The sequence below is a fragment of the Thermobia domestica genome, chromosome 4, assembly GCF_964235325.1.
Source record: "Thermobia domestica chromosome 4, izTheDome1.hap1.1, whole genome shotgun sequence".
Lineage (NCBI taxonomy): Eukaryota > Metazoa > Arthropoda > Insecta > Zygentoma > Lepismatidae > Thermobia > Thermobia domestica.
In genome coordinates, this window is record NC_137457.1 from 114,884,339 (window position 1) to 114,894,668 (window position 10,330).

Here is a 10,330-nt window from a genome sequence, read left to right on the forward strand (position 1 = left end):
AGCGCGCCTTAGGGCCAGATAATGTCTAATTTATAGGTTTACTAATTTATCAGTTCTTCTACGCGATGCTGTGGACAGCATCTCAGAAAATTCGCAACTCGACATTTTGAATTTGGACCTGTCTAAGGCTTTCGATTCTCTTCCATACCATCTTCTTATATACAAACTCAGTTCTAGATTTAATATACATGGTAAATTACTTAGTATTCTAGAAACATATCTCAGTAATAGGACACAACGAGTTTCAGTTTCAGGTTACTTTTCTGACTTTATTCTCGTAACTTCTGGAGTTCCTCAAGGCAGAGTTCTGGGCCCACTTCTATTTTATTATACATGGAGATTTGCCTTCTTTGTTCACAAACAGCTCTACCAAAATTCTTCTATTTGCTGATGATTGCAAATTCTACAGACAAGTTAAATCAGAGTACGATGGTCTTGGTCTTCTGCATAATGCTTCTATTCTTCTCAACTTGTGTAACTCTTGGAAACTTAATTTAAACATCGAGAAATGTGCTTTTCTTACGATTTCTCTAAAAAAAAGGACCCTATAATCCACATCTACAAAATTGGTTATCAGAACCTAAATCCTATCACCTCTTTCAGAGATCTTGGTGTTATCATTGACAGTAAGCTTACTTTTGCGGATCATATAAGGACAATATCTTGTACTGCTATGAGAAAACTAGGACTCCTTTATCGCTTCACTGACATAAAAAATACTAATTCCTTAAGCTTGTTCTATAAGTCATATGTTGGTCCCACTATTACGTACTGTTCTCCTGTCTGATCTATGGCCTGCCCTACTCATCTGAAAAAAATTAATTCTGTAATTAATTTCTTTTTAGCCATTGTATTCTACCGAGTACCTCACTTTCGAACACTTCCAAAAAATTATGTTTCAACATTTCTCAATATCAAACCTCCCCTAGTGAGAAACAAAAATTTCTGACCTAATATTTTTGCATAAAATTGTAAATGGCCATATATTATGAGAACAGTTATTAAGTCAGATCTATTTTCGCTTACCCGCTAGAACAACACGATCTAGTCATCTCTTTTACACTCGAGTTGCGAGAGTTAATATTGTCCATTGGTCCCTTCTAAACCGAATTGTTAACACGTATAGTAAGTTACGAGAAACTGCAGACGTATTTTCTCAAGTGAGCATACCTTCAGATCATATGATAAATATCATTGTAATGTTTCCATTGTACTGTACTATATTGCTTTCAAATTGTTATTCTATTGTTATGTTACATAATTGTTAAAATGTTTAAGTGAAAAATGGCCTAGTGCTGTATCTGAAACCTATTATAAATAAATAAATAAATTGAATATTGTCTTTACATTTGCGTCTATTTATTTGTAGTGAACGTCTTTTGATTAGACTTAGAATTAAACTTTGTAAAAGTCCCCACTTTCTTCCATTGTGGCTACATCAAATGACAACTTGAGCTTCCTAAATTTGATGACCCTAAGAGTTTTTTGTTAAATAATTTTTGAATATTTAACACAAATGTAACTTATCATTGCGCATGCTTTCTGCACTTGATATTATATAAAGATATGCAATACAGTTGTGTCAATTTTGTCACCCGTCACCTTCGAACATAGATATGTCAAATAAAACGTACATGCAAAATAAAAAATAGTCCCCATAAGCGACGACGAACTTCTGCAAACACTACTCAATTCATTGGATTCCATCGCGGTAGAAAATGATGGGCCCTGAAGCCAACCAGACATCAAGTGCGTGTTGCATCTCTAGGGATTTCAAATACAGTACACCAAGGAATGGAAGAGAAGATAATCGACCGGTGCAATGTCCGGAGTATGGAGGACGCAACAGTTTTTCCCATCCAAGCAATAGAATGTTGCTTCGAGTCATCCTACCTAACTTCAGATTCAAAATTCCTGTTTCCAGAGATTAGAGTTTTTCTTGAACATTGCTCTACTGCTGACAGTACATAGTTGCATTAATGCTCTGACCAACTGATAGCAGTTCCCGATGCAAGATGATACGAACACGGAGGAGGGCGTTCTTTTGATGCAGTTGTTCCGGTTTTCTTGGAATCGGTTCATGGTATGCTTACCAAAAACGACGGAGCCTAGAAGCTTCGAACAGGACCCACTTCTCATCACATGTCAAAACTTTGTCCAGTAATCTATCATTTCTCAGAGGAGGCAGAAAAAGAAACACGTATCTGATCATGTTGCCTTCTGCCTCGGAGTCAAATCCTGTAGGTTCATGGACCTAAATTGTAGTGCATTCCAAGTTTAGGAGGAACTGATGAATGGCTTCTCCACTCACACTGAATTGTTGTCCCAATTTGTCACATACCTGGCCACTGTTCGTTTCAATTGCTACCTTAAGAGTTCATTTTATGCATGTGTTGGTATTCCGGCATGCATTACGTCAGCGAGCGTTTCGTCACCATATTCAAACTTTTAAGCCACCACTAAGCTGTCTCCATAAGCACGATATCTTCACCAAAACCTTCGTGTAACTTCCGCCCAGCTACAGCGGCGTTTAACCTCAGTTTGAACTCGTACAGTATACACGTCCTTTTGACGCTATGTAGAAGTCACTTAGCATTCGGTTTCTACGCAAGTTCACGGTATAACTGAGCTGCCACAGCTAGGTAGTATGTTGGATACACTCACACAAACAACTAACCGTTACCTTATCAAAAATCTCATTCAACTCCCAGTGTGAGGTTCAGTTGAACACATCTCCAGAGGAAAAGACAGAACGTTCCTAGTATCCATTATATGCTGAATTTCCTCATGCTAAAAAGTAGTAAGTAGATTGTATCTTGTCATTAATTAAGTGTAATGTTAATACGTTCATTTTTTGTTTCCAGAGAATTCGGATGGTGAGTTTAATACTGAATCTGATGAAAGATATGTGACGAGTTAGAGATATTTTATTTATGTAATTATAACTGCTTGAGTAAAATAATAATAATAATAATAATAATAATAATAATAATAATAATAATAATGATGACAGGTATTTGTGATTATGTTAATTTCAATTTTCCAGCTTTCGTGGTTATTAATAGAATGTTACTTTTAAATTTAAGTAAAATTAAATTCGAACGTGCAGATTAGGATGTTTTCAATTTTCGATATAGGTATTAAAATATTCTTTTATCATACAATATTTTTCATTAGAAACCCATCAAAGATGTCAGGCTACAATTCGTTAGATACATAGAGTATTAAAAAAATATTTTTTCCTTCTCATTAACGCTTTCTTTAAATTCTCCATGTAATTTGGAAAATAGAGTTAGTTTTACGATACACATTTTTGAGGTTCAATTTGAGGCTCACATTTTTCTAAGTTTGAAAAGTGGTTTAAAAAAATACTAATTAAAATAGAAAATGACAACACATCATGTCCAATTTAATATCTCAGTATCATTATGATAGAAAAAGGAATCTTATGTTAGGATGCAAAAGCAATCAAACGGGTCTGTGTGTGATACCATTCGAGATGGTTACACCGGAAAAGTTATTTTAAGATTACAGTAATAGGGTGAACGCGAAACGAATCTCGGTCCACTGTGTAAGTTGTCATACCTAGATGTTAAAAGTCTATCAAAGATTCTGACAAGTTACCGCCGGTATAGCGTGACCTCCCGACTCCCCAGTTTGGAATGGGATCCCAAAATATGATTTTCAGCCAACAATTTTCACTGGCGCCGACAACATAGAGCCTTCATCTGATACCTAGCCGTTTATAAATGCAGCTATTTAACCAGTATTACCAAAGAAAATTGCTCCACCATCCAGAATTGTGATAAAACACAAACTTTATTACCATAATTTCTAGAACGTACGGACTTAAAGGGAAGGGGAATTGAACCAAAATTATGTAATGCTATCAATATAACAGACAAGATAACGTAAACTTATTCGGGAGGTGGCGACCGTAGGTTCGCTAATGAAGTACATTTGGAGATAGTAAAACGGGTCCTGGACAGACAACTCAAAATACCGAAACCATTCGTATGTCCGAGTGCAGTCAAAGCGTGTGCAAGGAAACATTTACTCTTATTTCAATTATTGGCTTCACAAACCATTCTGACTTGGATTTCTAAACGGAGTTTGGACAATAATATTGTGGAGGAATTATATTCAGTCAATGATGTATAACTTTGCCACATCAAACCACATCCGAAAGTTCCAACCTCTCTAAGAATCATCGTTCATCGGTGAGCTGTTATATTCTAGAGTGCATGCCAAGGCACGACATGCGTCGTATATATTTCGCTTTGTCAGATCATCGTGCAAATTTTCAGGAGGAAAATACGCAAACAGTACGGATTATTCCGACAAGTCAAGATACGGGATCAATCATTCTTATTTTAGCACGGTATAACGAAATTACATTCGCATTACACAAATGAAGTGTAATGACAAACCCCCACTTCGCCATAGGTGCTAGTATGAACAAAATAAATGACGCGTCTCTTTATTTTGAAGTTTTCTGAAAAAATCTCCGTTTTCTTTATATGTTCGAAATTTCTGGAGGTTATCCCAGCAAAAAACGTTAATAAAAAACCCGTTTTTAATATTTGTGTAAGATATTAGCTTAAAATAAATAAATTAGAAGCAAAAAGCCTTAAATCGACCACAATTTCGAGTATTACCAACTCTGCTAAAGTGGGAAATTTTCAAGAACGCAAGGGAAATTTCCAGTTCAACACGAAGCAGTGACATCTATGTCATTGAGAGAAATGTGGATTACATCTACAAATGAAACTTTTAACGAAACATTAGTAATATGTCTTGTTACGTGTATTGTCTGCAAACTCCAAATATATGAATCTATGCCAAGTATTAACATATAGATAGAGCGAATAGTGGAAATTACCTATGGAAAAGAACGAATTGGTAGCACGATCGTAATGAAAAATCGTCTTTACCGTAGAACAGGTTAGTTCTCGTAAGGAAACAAATAGCTCAATTAGTTAAAGCAACAAGTCTGTACGCCGGAGGTAGCTGGAACGAACCCCTTAGAAATGCAACTCTCATTTTTATTACTATGGTTATTTTATTTACTTTTTATGTGGGAAGAATCAAATTGTATCGTATGTGTACAATTCATGACGATACAAAAAAAATGTTGCATTTCCATTAGTATTCCTCATTTAGTTTGCAAACACTTTCGTAATAATTTTCCCTGTGCTCACTGCTCAGAATATGCTCGCTGATGCATAATGTTTTCCAGTAAACGTTAATTCTAATTTGGAGAATTTTATAAAGTTTCACAATGTTTATCATTAAATAGTATTCTATCTACTTGTTTGGACATTTTGATAACAGATTTCGCAATTAAATGTTTAATTTTCCCTAGATGTTTAATTTCGGAAAAAATTTACAATGTATTTGTTTTGAATTGAAATTGTATTGAATTTACCACATGAGGTAAGTAGCCCGAAGGAGGAGAACTGAAGTAGCTAATATTCTACGTAAAAGCAACCTATTGTAGAATGATGATGCTTCTTACCTTCAGCACATAATCTTTACATTAGAGAGTCAGACAGAAAAATCCTGTTTTTTCCTCCCCTATGACCACCCATCTTAAACCTCTACATGTAATGATTCGTCTCACACAATTTCGGTGCTCCAAATACATTCACATAATAATAATAATAATCCTGAATATGTCAGCCTTATATAATGTAGTAACCTTAGATATCTTAGTTTAAAATGCTTTCTTTAGTAATAATTTGAGCAACCATGTAGGAGGCGGTACGACGTTTCATAATACCCCTGGCATTTCAGTTCCCTCCCAACAGAAAGTAATTTCTGATAAGCAGGGCAGACAAAATTAATAAGAAATTTATTTACAGCATCCTCTCCCCCTTCATGATTGAAATATCACGTAAGAGATTTTTATTGTACCGAAGATGGCCCTGTGCGGTTAGGGGTGGGTAACTAAAGAAATACCTAATATATAGCGCCCCTTCATTGTAATATTACTGCTTCTTAATTTGTTCGAGGGAGCCCCTACACAACCAAGAGTGACAAAATGAATAGGAAAAGCGTCTATTGATTCTAGTGGCGGATTCAGCACGAACTCTTGGGGCGGCAGTGTAGTGAAGATTATTTTGATGACGTGAAGCTTTCCCAAATTACCACTTAACTGAACTAAACATAGTAGTGGGGTGAACCGGAACCCAGTCAGTTCAAATTGATGTAAAAGTTTAATTTCTGGCTTCACATTAAAGTTTTGGTTCCAAATGAGAATTTCAGTCCGAGTGGTCAATGATCAAATCTAGGGGGTCTCTGCGGTGTAGAGGCTATAACCCCCGTATGGGAAAAGGCAAAAACATTGAAATATTTAAAACTTTCAAAGTTTTCGTCTATTTTAAAGGAATTTTTGGCTTCATATTAAAGTGTTGGTCCAAATGAGAAATTCAGTCAGGGTAGACAATGAAGAAATCTCGGTGGGCTCTGCAATGTAGGAAAAATAATGATGTCTATATCGTGCTCCTGTTGGTGACATCACGAGACATTACCTAAATATAGCACAAAGTAAACGTCAGATACTGTCGGCTCTCGTAGTCGACTTAGCTGGCGCAATATGCTAGGAGGAAAAAATTGGTTTTGGGGTGCGTTCAAATCCTGCTATTTTTTCATTTTTAAAATCTTTATAACACTTCTTTCGTTAAATAAGATTAAAAATAATGTTGAAAAAGTGATCTAACGATTATTTTTTAAAATTTTCATTAAACTTCTTTAAATAAAATAAATTTCCCTTGTACTATACAGATCAATAGCAAAAGTAGTAGTAGTAGTAGTAGGAACGGGTTAGAATGCAATTCAGCATTCATTTATTTCCGTGCGATTTTGCCAAATGTAACCTTTGGCAGTGGACAAGAGTTAGCCCGTGTTGAAGCTTTTTGCTCCTAATTTAGTAATTTTACTTTATTATCTAACGAATATATTGAAAATATATTCGTCAGCAGGCACGTATGCAGGAACTTATTTCGGGAACGGTCCAAAGCTATTTGGGGGTCCGACTTCAATATTAGAATAAATTATAATACAAATTTTAAAAATACCCCCAAAATTAGGTTAAATTTACAGAAAAGTTGGGATTTCAGAGGTGGTCAAGACCCCCTGTACCCACCTCTGAATGCGTTTTTGTTTGTCAGTAACGTATCCCCATTTTGAAACCCTGAGGAACTTCGAATATATAAAGGAAAACGAGTTATTTTCGATAAAGTATCAGTTCAAGGAAAGGAGACATCTTTATTAGACATCGTGGTACCCCACGTTAACAAGGGCAACAATTCCTTCCCGTTCGTTCTTTGCCATTACGCTCTATCGAAAGGTGAGGTTTGTAAAATGTTGGCAGATAGCAATACTGAACAGAACTCCACAGAAATGCATGCTGAACTTTCGTTTATAGCTACCCTTTGGTGATTTGCCCTCAAGGTCAATCGAGTGATAACTTAGTTCCGTCCTTGTTCTTAAGCCATGTTCGTATTACTTCGAACAATTTTGTTTTCCAAACTCCATAGGAACAGACAATTAGGGCCAATCATAGCATTCATTTAAGAAAGTATATTTGTCGTGAAATTATTACACACATCACCCAAAGACTCTTAAGGATCTTCACTTCAGAGGATTTAAACTACCGCTAATTTTAGAGTTTTTCTGTAGTATCTTCAAAACAAATAAAAATACTCCAAAAGCAGAAACATAGTGAACTAGATAATACGATTTTGCATGTCATACCATTAACAAAACTCATCTATCTCATTTCGATTTGTAACTGTAGAAAGATTTAGCATTTTTTGCGGGTTCTGTAAATAGCGGGATACCAAAAGCGAACAGGTGAATTGTGGTAAAGGTATTACATGCAAAATCGTATCGTCTAGTTCACTACGTTTCTGCTTTTCGAATATTGTTATTTGTTTTTAAGATATTACACAAGAACTTTAAAATTAGCGTCAGTTTAATTTTACTGTAGTAAAGATCCTTAATGTATGAATCTATACATTTATTTGTATGGATAAAGCAAACAGTGGAAACTACCTATCGAAAGAATAAATTAACAGCATGATCATAATAAAAAGCATGCCTCGTAATATAACAGAATTATTTCGGGTAAGAAATAGAAACTCAGTTAGTGAGAACAACTAGTCTGAAACATTTAGGTTGTTAGTTCGAGCCCAGTACGAGTAAGGATTTTTATTACTATTGTTTCCTCTATTTTATGTGAGGAAAAATCAAATTGTGACATCGCGATATCAAATGTGTTTGGTTAGGTAACTTTGTCTTAGCTAAACTTTAAATATCAGTAACCGTCGAAATTATTCCACTAACCAATCAGTTACTGAACATTAAAAATACGTCAAACCAGTGGCATAACGTGAATGTGAACCTCCCCTCCGCAGCCCTTAGTTATGCGTCCGCACTTTCAGGGGCGGACCAAGGGCCGGGTAATCCGGGCGACTGGCCGGGACGCCAGAGTCAGAGGGGCGCCAAATCGAGCCTCAAAAAGAAAATTTTATAATGTGTTTTCTACTGACATCTTTGGTTTATATTCTTGTAAAGTAGTGGCAATTACATAATCTTTTTCCATTTCACCATGGAAGAAGAGAGTTTCGTAGTACTAAGAGGGCTGTATCGACAAATTGGAGAGATGGTATGTAGTATAAAGAGTGGAGGGCGTATAAATACTGTTTGTTTGTTTGCTTGAGTTTAGCGTTCCACGGATATGCCTTAATGGCCAAAGGAGATGTGGATACTGATTATAGTGGAATCCGAACCACTTTTATCGTTCAAGAGTAACCTGAGAAGGCAGGCGTGCTAGCCACTAGAACAAGCGGGGACCGGAGTTGGTATTGTTTATAGTAGGCCATATTCTTTGTGAAATTTTCCTAAGCAATGAATGTCTTTTTGAGAAATGGGTTTAAAATATTCAAAACACAATGATAAAATATAAGATATAGGCTAGTACTAGGGGAGGGGGCGCCAAAAAATCACTTTGCCCGGGTGAAAATTTGGCCTGGTCCGCCCCGGCGTACTTTCTTTATAATTTTTGGCCTTGCAGCTTGTGGAAACCTGACGACACAGGGTTGCAGGGGCGCAATTTATTCCTATGCTTCGAACGTAATTCAATAACTGTTTCAAAAATTCTACCATCAGCGTAGAAACTTAAATATATTTTTTTCAATTAGTCCCATAGAACTTTTACCCAGAATGCCAGATGCCATTTTTCAGAATGAGCTCTGGCCAGGGCTTGCTAACTTAATATAATGTGCGTTATTATTAATTCGTTATTTATTACCATGCCTATATGATAACGGAAACTGAGACTTAATGAATAATGTTACTGCGTTAAATACCGTTTTAGCTGTTACTGATAGAATTACGGTACTTATTAAAAATGACGTTATTGATAGGGGAGAGAGCATTTCGTTATTAAGGCTGGGTTATTGCTGCAATAAAGTTAATGCATGATAACGTAATAGGTTTCATTAAAATGATAACGTTAAAGAGATGACTGTTTAAATCAATATAAATTGCATTTAATTGCATTAAGTATATTCGTTATTTGTTACGGTTCCAATATCGTAACGAAAAACGAAACCAATTTAGTAACGTTAATGTCATAGCTATGATTTCAAATGTTACTCTCACAATTGCGGTACTTACTAAAAATACCGTTATTGGCAGGTGAAGAGAGCATTTCGTTATTAAGGCAGGGTTACTACTGCAACGAAGTTAATGCATGATATCGTAATAGGTTTTATTAAAATGATAACGTTAAAGCCATGACTGTTTAACTCAATATAAATTGCATTTAATTGCATCAACTATATTCGTTATTTGTTACGGTTCCAATATCGTAACGAAAAACGAAACCAATTTAGTAACGTTATTGTCATAGCTATGATTTCAAATGTTACTCTCACAATTGCGGTACTTATTAAATATACCGTTATTGGCAGGTGAAGAGAGCATTTCGTTATTAAGGTAGGGTTACTACTGCAACGAAGTTAATGCATGATAACGTAATAGGTTTCATTAAAATGATAACGTTAAAGACATGACTGTTTAACTCAATATAAATTGCATTTAATTGCATCAACTATATTCGTTATTTGTTACGGTTCCAATATCGTAACGAAAAACGAAACCAATTTACTAACGTTATTGGCATATGTATCATGTCAAATGTTACTCTCACAATTACGGTACTTATTTAAAAATAACGTTATTGCACAGGTGAAGAGAGCATTTCGTTATTAAGGCAGGGTTACTACTGCAACGAAATTAATGCATGATAACGTAATAGGTT

At 35.5% G+C, this 10,330-nt stretch overlaps 1 long non-coding RNA gene across 1 annotated transcript in view; it reads left to right on the top strand.

Moving 5' to 3' along the window:
- Positions 1-2,876, top strand: part of LOC145683348 (uncharacterized) — a 290,622-nt gene extending 287,746 nt beyond the window's left edge. The window contains exon 3 of the long non-coding RNA XR_014131056.1: positions 2,865-2,876. This is a non-coding gene — a long non-coding RNA (uncharacterized LOC145683348). The remainder of the gene's footprint in view (positions 1-2,864) is intronic.
- Positions 2,877-10,330: the final 7,454 nt, after the last annotated feature.